At 37.9% G+C, this 14,383-nt stretch overlaps 1 protein-coding gene and 1 non-coding gene across 3 annotated transcripts in view; one reads left to right on the forward strand and one right to left on the reverse strand.

Moving 5' to 3' along the window:
* Nucleotides 1-14,383, reverse strand: part of SLC2A3 (solute carrier family 2 member 3) — a 68,058-nt gene that overhangs the window by 15,666 nt on the left and 38,009 nt on the right. The gene's annotated exons all lie outside the window — the stretch shown is intronic.
* LOC118970610 (U6 spliceosomal RNA) lies at nucleotides 8,425-8,531 on the forward strand. The gene has a single exon (XR_005058659.1). It is a non-coding gene; the product is annotated as a U6 spliceosomal RNA (small nuclear RNA).

Raw genomic sequence — 14,383 nt, forward strand, 5'->3', positions numbered from 1 at the left:
GGTGGATAAATCTCAAAAATGGATTAGGTTGGGATGAATGTTATGGAATTCCTATCTAATAGTTTAATGGAGGTCTGCTTAGAAGAAACAGATTGAATGGAATAATGGTCTGAAATCTCAGATGCACATGCAGATATGTGCAGACCCTGAGTCTCAATCCTAGCATCAGACTACTCCGTAAGAGGATGTTTGCTGATGTGATAACCAAATGGGAAAATAAACAAACCTCAAACCCTAAAATCAGGGAATACAGGGCTTTAAACACGTAGAGTTAAAGACAGGGAAAACTGCCCCCTCCCTCACAGAACAACATAAATGGCATTTTAAGGCTCACAGAAAGCTAGTGACTAAAGATTGACAGTTAATTCTATTCTTTGCTTGTATTTGTAATATTGTTCATATGGAAAAACTTTCATTACAGCATGTTATTTTTTAATTTTCCTTAGGTTAGGTGTAGTCAGAGTATCTTTTTAATCTGAAAACTCTGTAGAAAATAACTTCTCAGGGTGAAGAAAGAAAAAATTTGAGAAATGTTGATTTTCCTGTCTACGCTGGGTTTCAATCATTCATCACTGTAGTTGATCCTGAGGCATCTAATCCCAGCTCCCAGACCCTTATTACCTTCTGAGGGGTCTTTCCTCCTCCAGTTTCCTTCAAATATTAATTCATCACACACCAGTGCTAGATGAATTACCCTAAATCAAAATTCTCATTATATCAATCTTCTACTCAAATACTCAATGATTATTAAAGTCTAGATTAGTACTATTGAATAGAAATATAATGTGAGCTGCACATGAAATTTAAAAATTTCTAGTAGCCACATTTAAAAAATGAAGAGTTGTTAATTTGAATACTCTATTTTGTTTAACTTAACATACACCAAATATTCTCATTTCAACATACAATATAACAATTATTAACAAGATATTTTACTTTTTTTGGTATTAGACCTTCAAAATCCAATCTATATTTTACATCTGCAGCACATCTTAATTAGGACACTAAATTTTTAACAAGGTGAAACATAATCTTAAAAGTTGTATTTAACAAAACATTTACACTGCTTCAAATTTTTTAAAGTACTACTTCAATTTAAAATACAAACTTAAATGAATTAGACTGGGATGAAATTACCAATTAAGTTCCTTTGTCACACTAGCCACATTTCAAATGCTCAGGAGCCACACGCTGCAACAAGTGGCTGCCGCACTGTGCCAGTCAGTGCCGATCTTGACTCCTTAGCATGACCTCACTCTCTTATTCCAGTCTTATCTGGGACATAGACTGTACACCCTGGAAGTATTACCTCCCCTTTGCCCAAACCAAATAGAATGATTTAGTTTTCAAACAGGCCTTATGTACTTCTTCACCTGTAGCCTTTGTTATATCCTTTAGGGTAAACTTAAGTGTAGTAAATGTTTCTCCGAGTTCTGTGAGCCACTCTAGCAAATTAATCAAACCCAAGAAGGGGTCATGGGAACCTCTGATTTATGGCCAGTCAGAAGCAACCTGACTTTTGATTGGTGGCTAAAGTGGGGACAGCCTTCTGAACCCAAGCCCCTAAACCTGTGTGACCTGATGCTATTTCCAGTAGAATAGAGTCAAATTTTAGCAACAGCTGAAAATTGGAGAATTGCGTGGTGGTATGGAAAAACACATATTAGAGGCTGCCCTGACAATGCACCAAAGACTGAGTGGCTTACACAATGCAAATTATTTTCTCAGAGTTCTGAAGGTTGGAAGTCCAAGATCACGGTGTTGGCTAGTTTAGTGTCTCCCAAGACCTTTCTCCTTGACTTGCAGCTGGCTGGCTTTCTGCTGCGTCCTCACATGGCCTTTCCTCTGTGTGCATGCATCCCTGGTGTGCCTTTGAGTGTCTAAATTTCCTTTTCTTGGAAGGACATCAGTCAGGTTGGATTAGGGCCCACCCTAATGCTTGTTTTAACTTAATCACCTTTTTAAAGGCTCTATCTCCCAGTATAATCACACTGAGGTACTGAGAGTTAGGACTTCAATGTGCATTTTTGGTGGCAATTCAGTCCCACAACACCATGTTATTGGAAACTCACTCTTTTGTATTCCTCCATACTCGTACATCTGCCAGCTGGCTAACTCCTGGTCATACTTCAATAACCAGTATCTCTTCCCTTTTGTGAAACATTCTCAGACAAACCTAAGAATATGCGATTTCCTTTGTACCACAATACCTATCTCAAACATACCCAGGTTATAGTACTTATTAATTCACAGTGATTGTTTGCTTACGTTTCTAAATTGTGAGCACTTTGAGGGCAGAGACTTTATTTTACCTATCTCTATATCCATCATGCCTAACAAACAGGTGAACAAAAATGTCTGCTAAGTTAGCTGAATAAAACATCTCCAAACTATATCCTTAGGGCTGTTGAGTATCTAGACAGGCTATATAACCTAATTAATATATGTACAACATGATTAGAAAAATGATTCATTAATAAAGATAGTGATTCATAAATGTCTCAAAAAATGTCCCTTAGAAAAGAAAATCCTTTTAGGGATGTGCCTGGATGGGGCTTGATAACCTAAGGTGACCCAGTTTCCTTTAATTCCCAAGAACCAGTCCTTTATGTACTTAAAGATCACAAGTAATGCTAGCATCACCGAAACTCACTTTTCATTGATAAAGCATAAAGTCAATTAGAAAAAATGTACAATCTTTTGTCTATTTCATTGGCACTGTCCATATATGAAGCTCTGTCTAATCAGTCACCCAAGCTCTCTGTTTCACATTAAAAACAAAATCAAACCAGAAAAACCTCTAGTAATACTTAGATTAGTTCACTTAATTGGTGAGCACATACTGTTGAGCACTTGTTATCCTTATTCTTTATTGCTATAAACTGAAATATGTGCTTTTGGTTAATATCATCTCCCAGAGCATATCATTTTATATATTTAGGTCTGTTATAAATTTTAAAGTGGGTATATTCTAAATGTACATATTATAGACAAATCTATTACCATACCATATTACTGTAAATATTGCTTATAATAGAAGGGAACTTCCTTAATTGATAAAGAATATCTACAAAAAAAAAAATCTACAGGCAAGGATGTTACCTCTCACTACTCCTTTTCAACATTACACTACAAGTACTAGATAATGTAATAAGACAAGAAAAGGAAATAAAAGGTATACAGATTGAGAAGAAATAAAACTGTCTTTGAACATGACATGACTGTCTTTGTAGAAAATCTGACAGAATTGATAAAAAAATCCTATAACTAATAAATGATTATAGCAAGGTTGCAAGACACAAGGTTAATATACAAAAGTCAATTATGTTCCTATATACCAGCAATTAAAAAATGGAATTTGAAATTAAAAACAAATTACCATTTAACCAGCATCCAGAAAAGGGAAATATGTAAATAGAAATGTAACAAAATATATACACAATCTAAATGAAGAAAACTACAAAATTGTGGTGATGAAATCATAGAGTAACTAAATAAATGGAGAGGTAGTCCATATTCATAGGAGGACTCAATATTATCAAGATGTCAACTCTTCACAACTTGATCTATAGATTCAATGCAAGCCCAATCAATGGATATTTTGTAGGTATCATAAAAGTGACTTTAATGTTTATATGAAGAGGCAAAAGATCAAAAATAGCTAACACAATATTGAAGAAGAACAAAGTTGGAGGACTGACACTGCCTACCTGACCTCAAGATTTACTATCAATCCCCAGTAATGAAGACATTGTGATACTGGTGAAAGAAAACAAATAGATCAATGGAACACAGCTGAGAGCCCAGGAAGACACACACGAATATAATCAACTGATTTCTAACAAAGGAAAAAAGGCAACACAATGACATAGAGACAGTCTCCTCAACAAATGGTGCTGGAAGAACACACATCACAGCAAAATTAAAAAGGAACGTTGGCCTTATACCCCTACCCCTCACAAAAATGATTTCAAAACTGATCATAGATGTAAATGTATAACATAAAGCTAAAAAATTCCTAGGAGAAAACATAGATGACCTTGGGTATGGAAATGACTTTTTAGATACAACACCAAAGGCACAATGCATGAAAGCAATATTTGATAATTTGGACTTTATTAGAATTAAGAAATTCTACGGGTGTACAGGGAAGACAGTATAGCACAGAGAATATAGGTAGTGACACTATAGCATCTTACTACACTGATGGACAATGACTGTAATGGGGTATATCAGGGGCATTTGATAATATGGGTGAATGTAGTAACCACAATGTTGCTCATGTGAAACCTTCATGAGATTGTATATCAACGATACCTTAATAAAAAAATAATAAATAAATAAAAAAGAAAGAAATTCTGCTCTGCCAAAGACAGTTGTGAGAGAATAATAAGACAAGTCACAGACTGGGTGAAAATATTTGCAAAAGACACATCTGATAAAGGACCATTGTCCAACATATACAAAGACCCCTTAAAATTCAACAGTAAGAAAACAACCTGATTAAAAAATAGGTCAAAGACCTTAACACACACTTCACCAAAGAAGATATACAGATGGCAAACAAGCATGTGAAATGATGTTCATATGTGATAAGGAAATTCAAATTAAAATGAGATACCACTACACACATATTAGAATGACCAAGACCTGGAACACTGATGCTACCAAATACTGGCAAGAATGTGGTGCAACAGGAACTCTCATAAATTGCCAGTGGGAATGCAAAATGGTATGGCCACTTCAGAAGACAGTTTGGTAGTTTCTTACAAAATGAAACATATTCTTACCATGTGATCCAGCAGTCCCACTTGTTCTTTACCTAGAGGAGTTACAAACATGTCCACACACAAAAAAAAACTGCACACAGATATTTATAGAAGCTTTATTCATAATTGCTGAGATTTGGAAACAGCCAAGATATCCTTCAATGATGAATGTATAAACAAATTGTGGTGCATCCAGATAATGGATTATTAATGAGCACTAAAAGGAAATGAGTTATCAAGTCATGAAAGACATGGAGGACCCTTAAATGTGTATTACGAAATGAAAGAAACCAATCTGAAAAGGCCACATACTATATGGCTCCCCTCATGTGACATCTGCTAAAGGCAAAACTATGGAGACAGTAAAAAGATCACTGGTTGCCAGGGGTTGGGGTGAGGTTTTGAAGCAGAGATGAATAGGTGGAGAACAGAGGATTTTGGGGGCAGTGAAACTATTCTATTTGATGCTGTAATGATGGATATATGTCATTATACATTTGTTCAAAGCCATAGAGTGTATAAAGCCAAGAGTGAACCCTAACATAAAAGTATCAATTTTGGGTGACCATGCTGTGTCAGTGTAGTTGATCAGTTGTAACAAGTGCACCAATCTGGTGGGAGGTATGATAATGGGGGAGGAAGTTAGGTATGTGTGGGGGTAGGGGGTATATGGGAAATTTCTGTACCTTCCTCTTAATTTTTACTGTAAACCAAAATTGCTCTAAAAATACAAAATCTTAAAAAAAAAAAAAGACCAGTTCCCTAGGCAAGCAATCTTCTCCAATCCTGAAAGCAGAGGGGGTGCTCATTTCTTTTCTACGTCTCTTGCTACACCATCACTTCCACACCGCCCTCTCAATACCTGGCATAGTACATTATTAGATTACACACTTGAAAAGTATTTTGGAGGAATTAAATAATTTCATTTGGAGGCAGACAGTTTTGGAAGGGAGAGAATGTACTGACTGGACATAAACTTTCATTCTTATTGGTAAACCAGAATGCCAATTAAAATTTTACAATCTGTCTCTTGTCAATTTTACTAGAACAACTTGTTGATTAAGTGCTGCCTAATCAATCAACTAGGCTTGCTCACTGTCACCTCTTTTATGAAATCCACTTATTAATATCTATTACACAATTAATCAGTTGGTAAGAATACCCTTTGAAAAGAACATTGAACTTTGCTGTTTAACATCATACCCATAAACTTCTTTGAATTTGTTCCCTTACTTAGTTTTTAGCTTTTTAGAAACTTTATTTCATGCTTTAAAGTCTGTTTGCCAACTCCAGGTAATGTTTTTGGGGGGGATCCAGTATTTTTTAATACTTGGCAGAGATTAAATTGTACCATGCCATAACATCATATATATTAAACTTATTGTTTAAATCGTATCTAGAAAGATACTAGATCATTATAGTTGACAAAGGAAGGTCTGAAGAAAAAGGAAGAACCAGGTTACAAAGAGGGGGAAGTAAGTGATGTGTCATACTCCAAACTAAAAAACCGACTACCTTATACAACAGCTGCCCACAATTCATCTCTAAGCTCTCCCCAATCCCAATACGCCAAACTAATTCTAAAAGATAAGCAACACAGAGAAAAAGTTTGGGGTTTATATTCAAAGACTCTCTCTATTGTTTTCTTAATTGACCTTCCAGGATTAGAGGAAGAAGTGGCACTCTCTCCCTGCAGAGCATCTTGGTGCTTCCCTGAAATGATCATCTACCACTAAAGCAGAAGCACCTTCTGCCACACCTCCCCTTACTGATCACAGCTACCTTGGGTGGGGCACAAATACACTCCTCACTGTGCATTCTTTTTAACACCCAGCAGAGACTTGGTGTTATTTTGTTATTTATCTCATTATCAGCACTAGGAGGAACAGGTGGGAGAGAGGATAATTACGGCTTAGTGTAATCAACTAAGCAGAGGATTAGAAGTCAAAAGAGCAAAATCTGAGTCTCATTTCTGGAACTAGCGTTTAGACATTTGAAAAGGTCATTTAACTTTTATATATCTCAATTTCAGTATTTATACTGGAGGCCATAATATTCAGTTTATGGAATGATTGGGAGAATTAAATGAGATAATGCAAGTGAAAAAAACTGATAACCTCTAAAACCCTAGCAAATACACATTCAGTCATTTATACATTTTTCATCAGCTATTTACTGAATATCTACTGTATGCTAGGTACAGTTCTAGATGCAGGCACTACAAATGTTGTGAAGACAAAGTTCCCTCAGAGAGCTTAAATTTTAATATAGAATGGTTATATGAAATGGTTTAATATGGAATGGCCTATGGGATCATTAATTTTATATTGGCTGTGCCACAGTGCCTAGATATCTGGTCAATTATTATTCTGGTTGTTTCTGTGGGAGTGTTTTTGGATGACATTTACATTTACATTGGTGAACTCTAAGTAAAGCAGATTGCCCTCCATAATATAGGTGGGCCTCACCCAATCAGTTGAAGAACTAAATATAATAAGAGCCTTCAGTCCCTGCAATCAAGAAGGAATTTTTCAGCAGATGGCCATCAGATGTCAGCTGTAACATCAACTCTTCCTGGGTCTCTAGCTTGACAGCCTTTGTACTTGAACTGCAGCTTGGCCCTTCCTTCCTGAGGCCTATCCTGCAGATTTTGGACTTGCCAGCATCCATAATCATGTGAGCAAATCCCTTAGAACAAATCTCTTTCTTTATATATACACATCCCATTGGTTCTGTTTCTCTGGAGAACCCTGACTAATACAGGTATTAGTATTAATCTGAAATGGGATGCTGCTCTAACAATACCTAAAAATGCAAAAGAGGGTCTGGAATATGGGTAGAGGCTGAAAGAGTTTTGAGGCACATGCTGAAAGAAGCCTAGGTTGCCTTGTAGAAATTGTTGGTAGGAATATGAACAGTAAAAGTGATTCTGGTGAGATCTAAGATGGAAATAAGGGACAGGTTACTGGAAACTGGAAGAAAGTTGATTCTTGTTGTTAAGTGGCAAATAAATTGGCAGAGTATCTGATTCTAGTATTTTGTGCAAAGTAGAACTTTTTCATGATGAAATAGGACATTTAGCTGAGGAGATTTCTAAGCTAAGTGTTAAAGGAATGGCCTGGTTTCTTCTTACTGCCTATTGCAAAACACAAGATGAGAGAAATAAATTTAAAGAGTGATTTTTAAGCAAAAGGAAGCCATAAATCAAAGATATAGAAAATTCTCAGCCTATCCATATTGCAAAAACAAGAACATATGCTCTGGAGAGGACACTAAAGGTGTGGCTGGAAAATCATTTGATAGAGATTATGAATGCAGTTTATGGGTTTAATCGGCCACCTCAACAGAATCTAGGAATAGAGATGGTGTTACACTAGGAGAAATGTGACCAGGGTAGATAAAGGCAACAGAAAGAGACAAAATATCTGGGATTCTATAGGATGGGAAAAGAACGCTATCAACATGTGAAATTTTTCAATAAAAGGGAAGAATGACCCCAAAGTAGATTCAGAGATAAGCAGAGTCGCCATCCCCACCAGAGGCAGCACACAGGCCGGCAAGGCAAGGCTATCTCCTCCATAGTTTCAGTGCGCCAGGAGGGCAGAACACTGCTCCAATGAAGATTTTTCTTGAGACTTAAATCTAATGGAACATTGTGCTTGCTTTGGCAGTACACAGACTAAAACTGGAATGGTACAGAGAAGATTAGCATGGCCCCTGCTCAAGGATGACATACGAATTTGTGAAGCATTCGATATTTAAAAAAATAAATGAATGAATGAATAAATAAACAAATCTAATGGAACACTGTTTGGGTATGACACCAAAAGCACAAGCAACAAAAGCAAAAAAAAGACAGATGGGACTACACCAACTTAAAAACTTGTTCATCAAAGGATACAATCAAGAGTGAAAAGGCAACCTACAGAATGGAAGAAAATACTTGAAAATCATAGGTCTGATAAGGAATTAATGTCCAGAATATATAAGAACTCGTCAACAACAAAAATAAATAACCCAATTTAAAAATGGGCAAAGGATTTGAGCAGACATTTCTCCAAAGATGATAAACAAATGGCCAGTAAGCATATGAAGAGATGTTCAATGTCATTAATTATCATAGAAATGCAAATCAAAACTACAATGAGATATCTCTTCATACCCAGTAGGATGCCTACTATAAAAAAAAGTGAAAAACAAAATGGCAAGTGTTGGTGAGGATGTGGATGAATTGGAACTCTTAGGCACTGTTGGTGGGATTATAAAATAGTGCAACAGCTATTGAAAACAGTATGAAGGCTCCTCAAAAAAAAGAACTGCCATATGATCCAGCAATCTCACTTCTAGTTAGAGCCAAAAGAATGAAAGTAAGATCTCAAAGAGATATTTGCATACCCATTTTGTACACCCAGCAGTATTTATAATAGCCAAAGGTGGGAACACAAGTGCCCATTAATGAGGGATAAACTAACTATGGTATATTCTACAATAGGGTAATATTCAGCCTTAAAAAGGAAGGAAATCCTGTTATATCCTCAAAAATGAAGCCTGTGGCCATTATGCAAAGTGAAATAAGGCAGTCACAAAAAGATAAATAATGTATGAATCCACTTATATGAAATATCTAAAGTAGTCAAACTCATTGAGACAAAGCAGAATGGTGGCTACCTGGAGTTGGAGGGAAGGAGAAGAGGGGAGTTGTTGTTTAATGTGTATAGAGTTTCAATGATGTAAGATGAAAAGTTCTGGAGATCTGTTTCACAACAGTGTGAATACAGTTAACACTACTGAGCTATACTGAGCTATGCACTTAAAAATGGCTAAGATGGTAAATTTTATGTGAATAAGAAAACAAGTGAAGAAAAAATTGAATGGAATTTACCTTGCCAGATTTTAGGTTTGTTTGGGACTCATCATTCCTCTCTTCTTTCTGATTTCTCCCTTTTGGAATGGGTATGTCTGTCCCAGCATTGTATTTTGCAAACACATAACTAGTCTGGTTTCACAGGTTCATAGCTGGAGACAAATTCTGCCTCAGGATGGATCAAACCCCAGGTCTCATCCATACCTGATTTAGATGATATTCAGACGAGACTTTGGATTTGGAATTGATATTGGAAAGGGATAAGACTTTTGGGACTGTTGCGACTGAGGTGAATGTATTTTGTATGTCATGAATTTTGGGAGCCAGCATGGGGTCTAATAGACTAAACTGTGTCCTCTTATAATTCATATGTTGAAGTCCTGACCTCCAGTACCTTAGAATGTAACTGTATTTGGAGACAGGGTTTTGAAGAGGTTATTAAGTTTAATTAAGGTCATAAGAATGGGGCCTTAATCCAATATTAATTGGTGTCCTTATAAGAAGAGAAAAAGATACCAGAGGCAGAGTAAAGGCCACGTGCGGACACAGTGTGAAGGTGGTCATCTGCGAGGAGGAAGGGCTCTGGAGAGACCAACGCTACTGATACCTTGATCTGGGACTTCCAGTCTCCAGCACTGTGAGAAAGTAAATTTGTTATTGAAACCACCCATTCTGTGGTACTTTATTATGGAAGCCTGTTAGAAATGGCATAAAACTAAATGTGATGTATTCCCAGAGGCATTAACGTTTCAACAAAAGGGTGTTAACAAGAAGCCTACATGTCAGAACATGTACCAGGGAGTCACTCCAGCTGGGAAGGGGAGGAAGACTGCAAAAGAGCGGGCTATGGGGTCACTTCAGAAAAAGGCAGAAAAATTTTGAATGCAGCCAATAAAATTAAGACAAATGTAAAGAAAGCCTAATATGGATATAACTTGCTTAGGCAATGTCTGGGAAAGAACGTGCAGCCAATGAGGAACCAGGGGAGGGACTTGCATGTTAAGGAATAAATTGCTTGTTGTAAGCACCCTGAGTGCGCCTGCTCACCAGACACAGACACCCGACCTTGCAAGGCCGCCATTAAAGCCTCCCTCCACTGGCCTCAGGGTCTACTTATTGAGTTTGGACCAGTCAGCACATTTCTCAAAAGCCCTAGCAGACTTATACAACAGACAATAAAACAAACAAATATATATGTAACACCAGGTAGTGATAAGGGAGTGCTTTGAAGAATAACAGAGCAAGATAAGGTAATAACTAATTGGGGGGATCATTTAAGATAGGATGGCTAGGGTTGATCTCAGTAGAGATGACATATGAACAGAAACCTGGATGACATGAGGAAGCAAGACTTGGGAGCATTTGTGAGAACAACATTTAGAACAGAGAGCATTTCAAATACAAAGACACGAAGAGCAGGATGTGTGCTTGGCATGGCACCAAAGGGTGGTTTACAGGAGTGGAGTGAACAAGGGGCAGAGAAGTAGGAGAAATGATGTGGAAGAGACAAATAGGAGCCTGATCATGCAGGGCATTGTAAACAATGGTGAGGATCTTGGATTATATTTTTAAATGTGACAGAAAGCCAGGAACTATAAAGCCATATAGGTTATTGGGCAAAAAAGTGACATTAGTTGATTTATGTTTTTTAAAAAAGTATTGCTGTTGATTGGAGAAGATGCTGGAGGAAGCAAGAGTGGAAACATAGAAACTGATTAGGAGGCTCCTTGTCCCGATAAAAATGATGAGAGCTTGGACAAGGGTAGTAGTGGTGGTAGCAGGGACTTGCTGGATGTGAAATATATTTTAAAGACCGAACCAAATGGATTAACTGATAGTCTAGATGTTGGGCGTTAGGGGGAAAAAAAGGAGTCAAGAATGATTCTTAGGGTTCGCCTGAGCAAGTGGAGAAGCTGGAGTTGCCATTTACTTCAGTCAGGAAAGTAGAGAGAGGAGCAGGTTTGAGGGCTCAAATTGAGAGTTTTGTTGTGGACGTGTGAAGTCTGAGTTATTGTTAGGACATGAGCTAATAATAATAATAGAACATTCTCCTCTTTCATCCTTAGATTCTGGGAATATTAAGATACAAATGGTATAGCTCCTGCCTTTAAGTTCTCATGCAAGGGCATGGAAAGAGACATATAAAAATCAGTGTTTGGATTTTTTTTTAATTAATAGATTTTATTTGCAGGGAGCAGTTTTAAGTTTAGAGAAAAATTGAAGGAAAAGCGTACAGTGCTTCTATATACCCCAGCAACTTACCTATTGTTAATGTCTTGCATTGTTGTAATACATTTGTTGACAACTGATGAACTTACATTGACACATCATATTCACCCAAGGGCTTGTACATTTTATGGGTTTGGACAAATGTATAATGACATGTACCCATCATTATATCATCATGTCCATTGCCCTAAAAATCCTCTGTTCATCCCACTACCCCTGCCCCCCCAACCAATCCCTGGCAACCAGAGTTTTTATTATTTCCGCAGTTCTGCCTTTTGGAATCATACAGCATGTGGCCTTTTCAGATTGGTGTCTTTCACTTAGTAATAGACATTTAAGGGTCATCCATGTTTTTTCATGGCCCGATAGCTCATTCTTTTTTAGGACTGAATAGTATTCCATTGTCTTGATATACCATCATTTATCTATTCACCTACTGGAGGGCACCTTGGTTTCTTCCAAGTTTTCCCAATTATGAATAAAGCTGTTATAAACATTCATGCACAGGTTTTTGTGTGAGCATAGGTTTCTAACTTATTTGGGTAACAAGAGGTGTGATTTTTGGATCATAAAACGAGTAGTCTGAATGTGAAATTCTATACAAGTGCTGATAGGGAACACAGACTACTGCTTGCAGGAAGCAAAGAATTTTCTTTGTTTTCCTTAAGTTTACTGTAACAATGCTCTAAAACCATGAATGTCCCCCCCTTCTCTGTGTGGCTACTAGCCTAACACTATCACCAGGATACCCCTGCCTGGCTCATTTACAGGAAGACAGCTACTGAACACTGATAACTGAAGTGCTCATGCTGACTCACATCCACCCTTTCAAAAAACCACAAGCAAGTGCCAATTCGTGGATGAAGTGAGGAGCAAAGCCACTTCTCAGTACACTGTGTCATAATTAAAGGCCTATGTTCTTTTAGCAGGGCTCCTCCCTAACTTTGGTCACCCTCTAGTTAACAGAGCCCAACTCCTCAAAAGAAATCCACCAAGTTCTCTAGAAAGAAAAAGGCTGCTGAAGCTCCAGGCTCGAGTTTATTAAGATGAGGTCCTGAGGTGGACTAGGCAGATACACAAACCCCCTGAAAGCGAATGCAGATGGTGTATTTCAGGTACTTTTCTGAAGAGGAGGGGGACCATATGCTCTTATCACAGTCTCAAAAAGGTGTAATGAAACCCAGAAAACGGCCAAAGGATCTGCCAAACACTGGATTGGGTAGGACATGGGAGGAGAAGAATCTGATTTCTCTCCAGTCACCAGAGGAACTATAGTGTGGAAACTGCAGTAGAGTCTGCCTTCACATTGGTTTACCTCCTGCTCTCAGAGCTGGTCTGCGCTCCTGGTGGAACCACAAAGAGCAAGCTCTTTGCAAACCAGAGGCTCTAATTCCCTCCTAGCAGTGAGGAGAGAGAGCTCAGCGTGCAGGAGTAGGGTGCTTCAGCAAGGAAGTACAACCAATCCTCAGAACAGGGCATAGTTTGAAGAAGACTGTGAATCATCACCTTTCCTCATCCAAGAGGTCACTACATTTTAGCATTTGCCTTGAGCAACTTGAAGATGTGAAGCAGTGGAGGCAAAGATCTTGAGCTGAACTGAGAATCGTGTATTTTTCTTATCAAAATTTATAAACATTTCTTATCAAATGCGATATTCCATGCATTTGACAGATTTTATCATGTGCCTATTATGTATCACACAGGGTACGGGCCACGGTACTTATAACAATTCTATCTCCTACACAGGCTTCATTTACAACTGCCAAGTGGTCATTCTGTGTAGTGAAAAATCAGCTTTCCTAATTTACGCAGCTTTCTCACAAATAGCGGAGGCCACTGGCCTCGTTTTCGGCCTCAAATTCAGGCAGTCACAGAAATATTTGGATGAGGCGGGCCCAGAAACCAAAGAATCTCTTCCCTCCGCGTCTACCCAGGTTAGCCCCGCCCGCCTGCGTTTTTAAGGGGCTGCGTAAGCCAGTACAGACGTGCGCTGCAGACCGTCTGCCAACTCTCTGAAGCGATGAGTAACATCACTCAAAGCTGTCCTGTCCCTTCTTAGTCTTCTGCTTCCCCCCTCCTCCTACGGAACTTATTTTCGCGCTAATACTAAACAGGGATGCAGGCAGTATTTTTATCTCCTTCATCATCCCGTTTTTCCCTTGTCCTCTTTGGTTCTCAGTCCCTTACTTGACATGAATCTGCCCAGTCTCATGGGTGTGTAAAACCCTGAGTGCTTCTTGCATGGTTGGAGGAAAATTTATTGAATGTATATGTACCCACTTAAAAAATGTGTACAAGAAGTGTTGGCTTTGATGGCCTGACCCTATAATTCTGTAACTGTTTTAAGTGCTAAAATGTGGGAAAATTGCTTTGATTATAATCACAATCTAAATGCCTTAAATGATAGGTTCCAGGTGGACTTTCAAAATCAGTGTAATTCCAATTACATGTAAATGGTTGGTTTAAGCTAATTGTAAATAAGTAATTATATAAATATGTAATATATACAATATATGATAGT

Source organism: Manis javanica, chromosome 15 (assembly GCF_040802235.1).
Source record: "Manis javanica isolate MJ-LG chromosome 15, MJ_LKY, whole genome shotgun sequence".
Classification (NCBI taxonomy): Eukaryota; Metazoa; Chordata; class Mammalia; order Pholidota; family Manidae; genus Manis; species Manis javanica.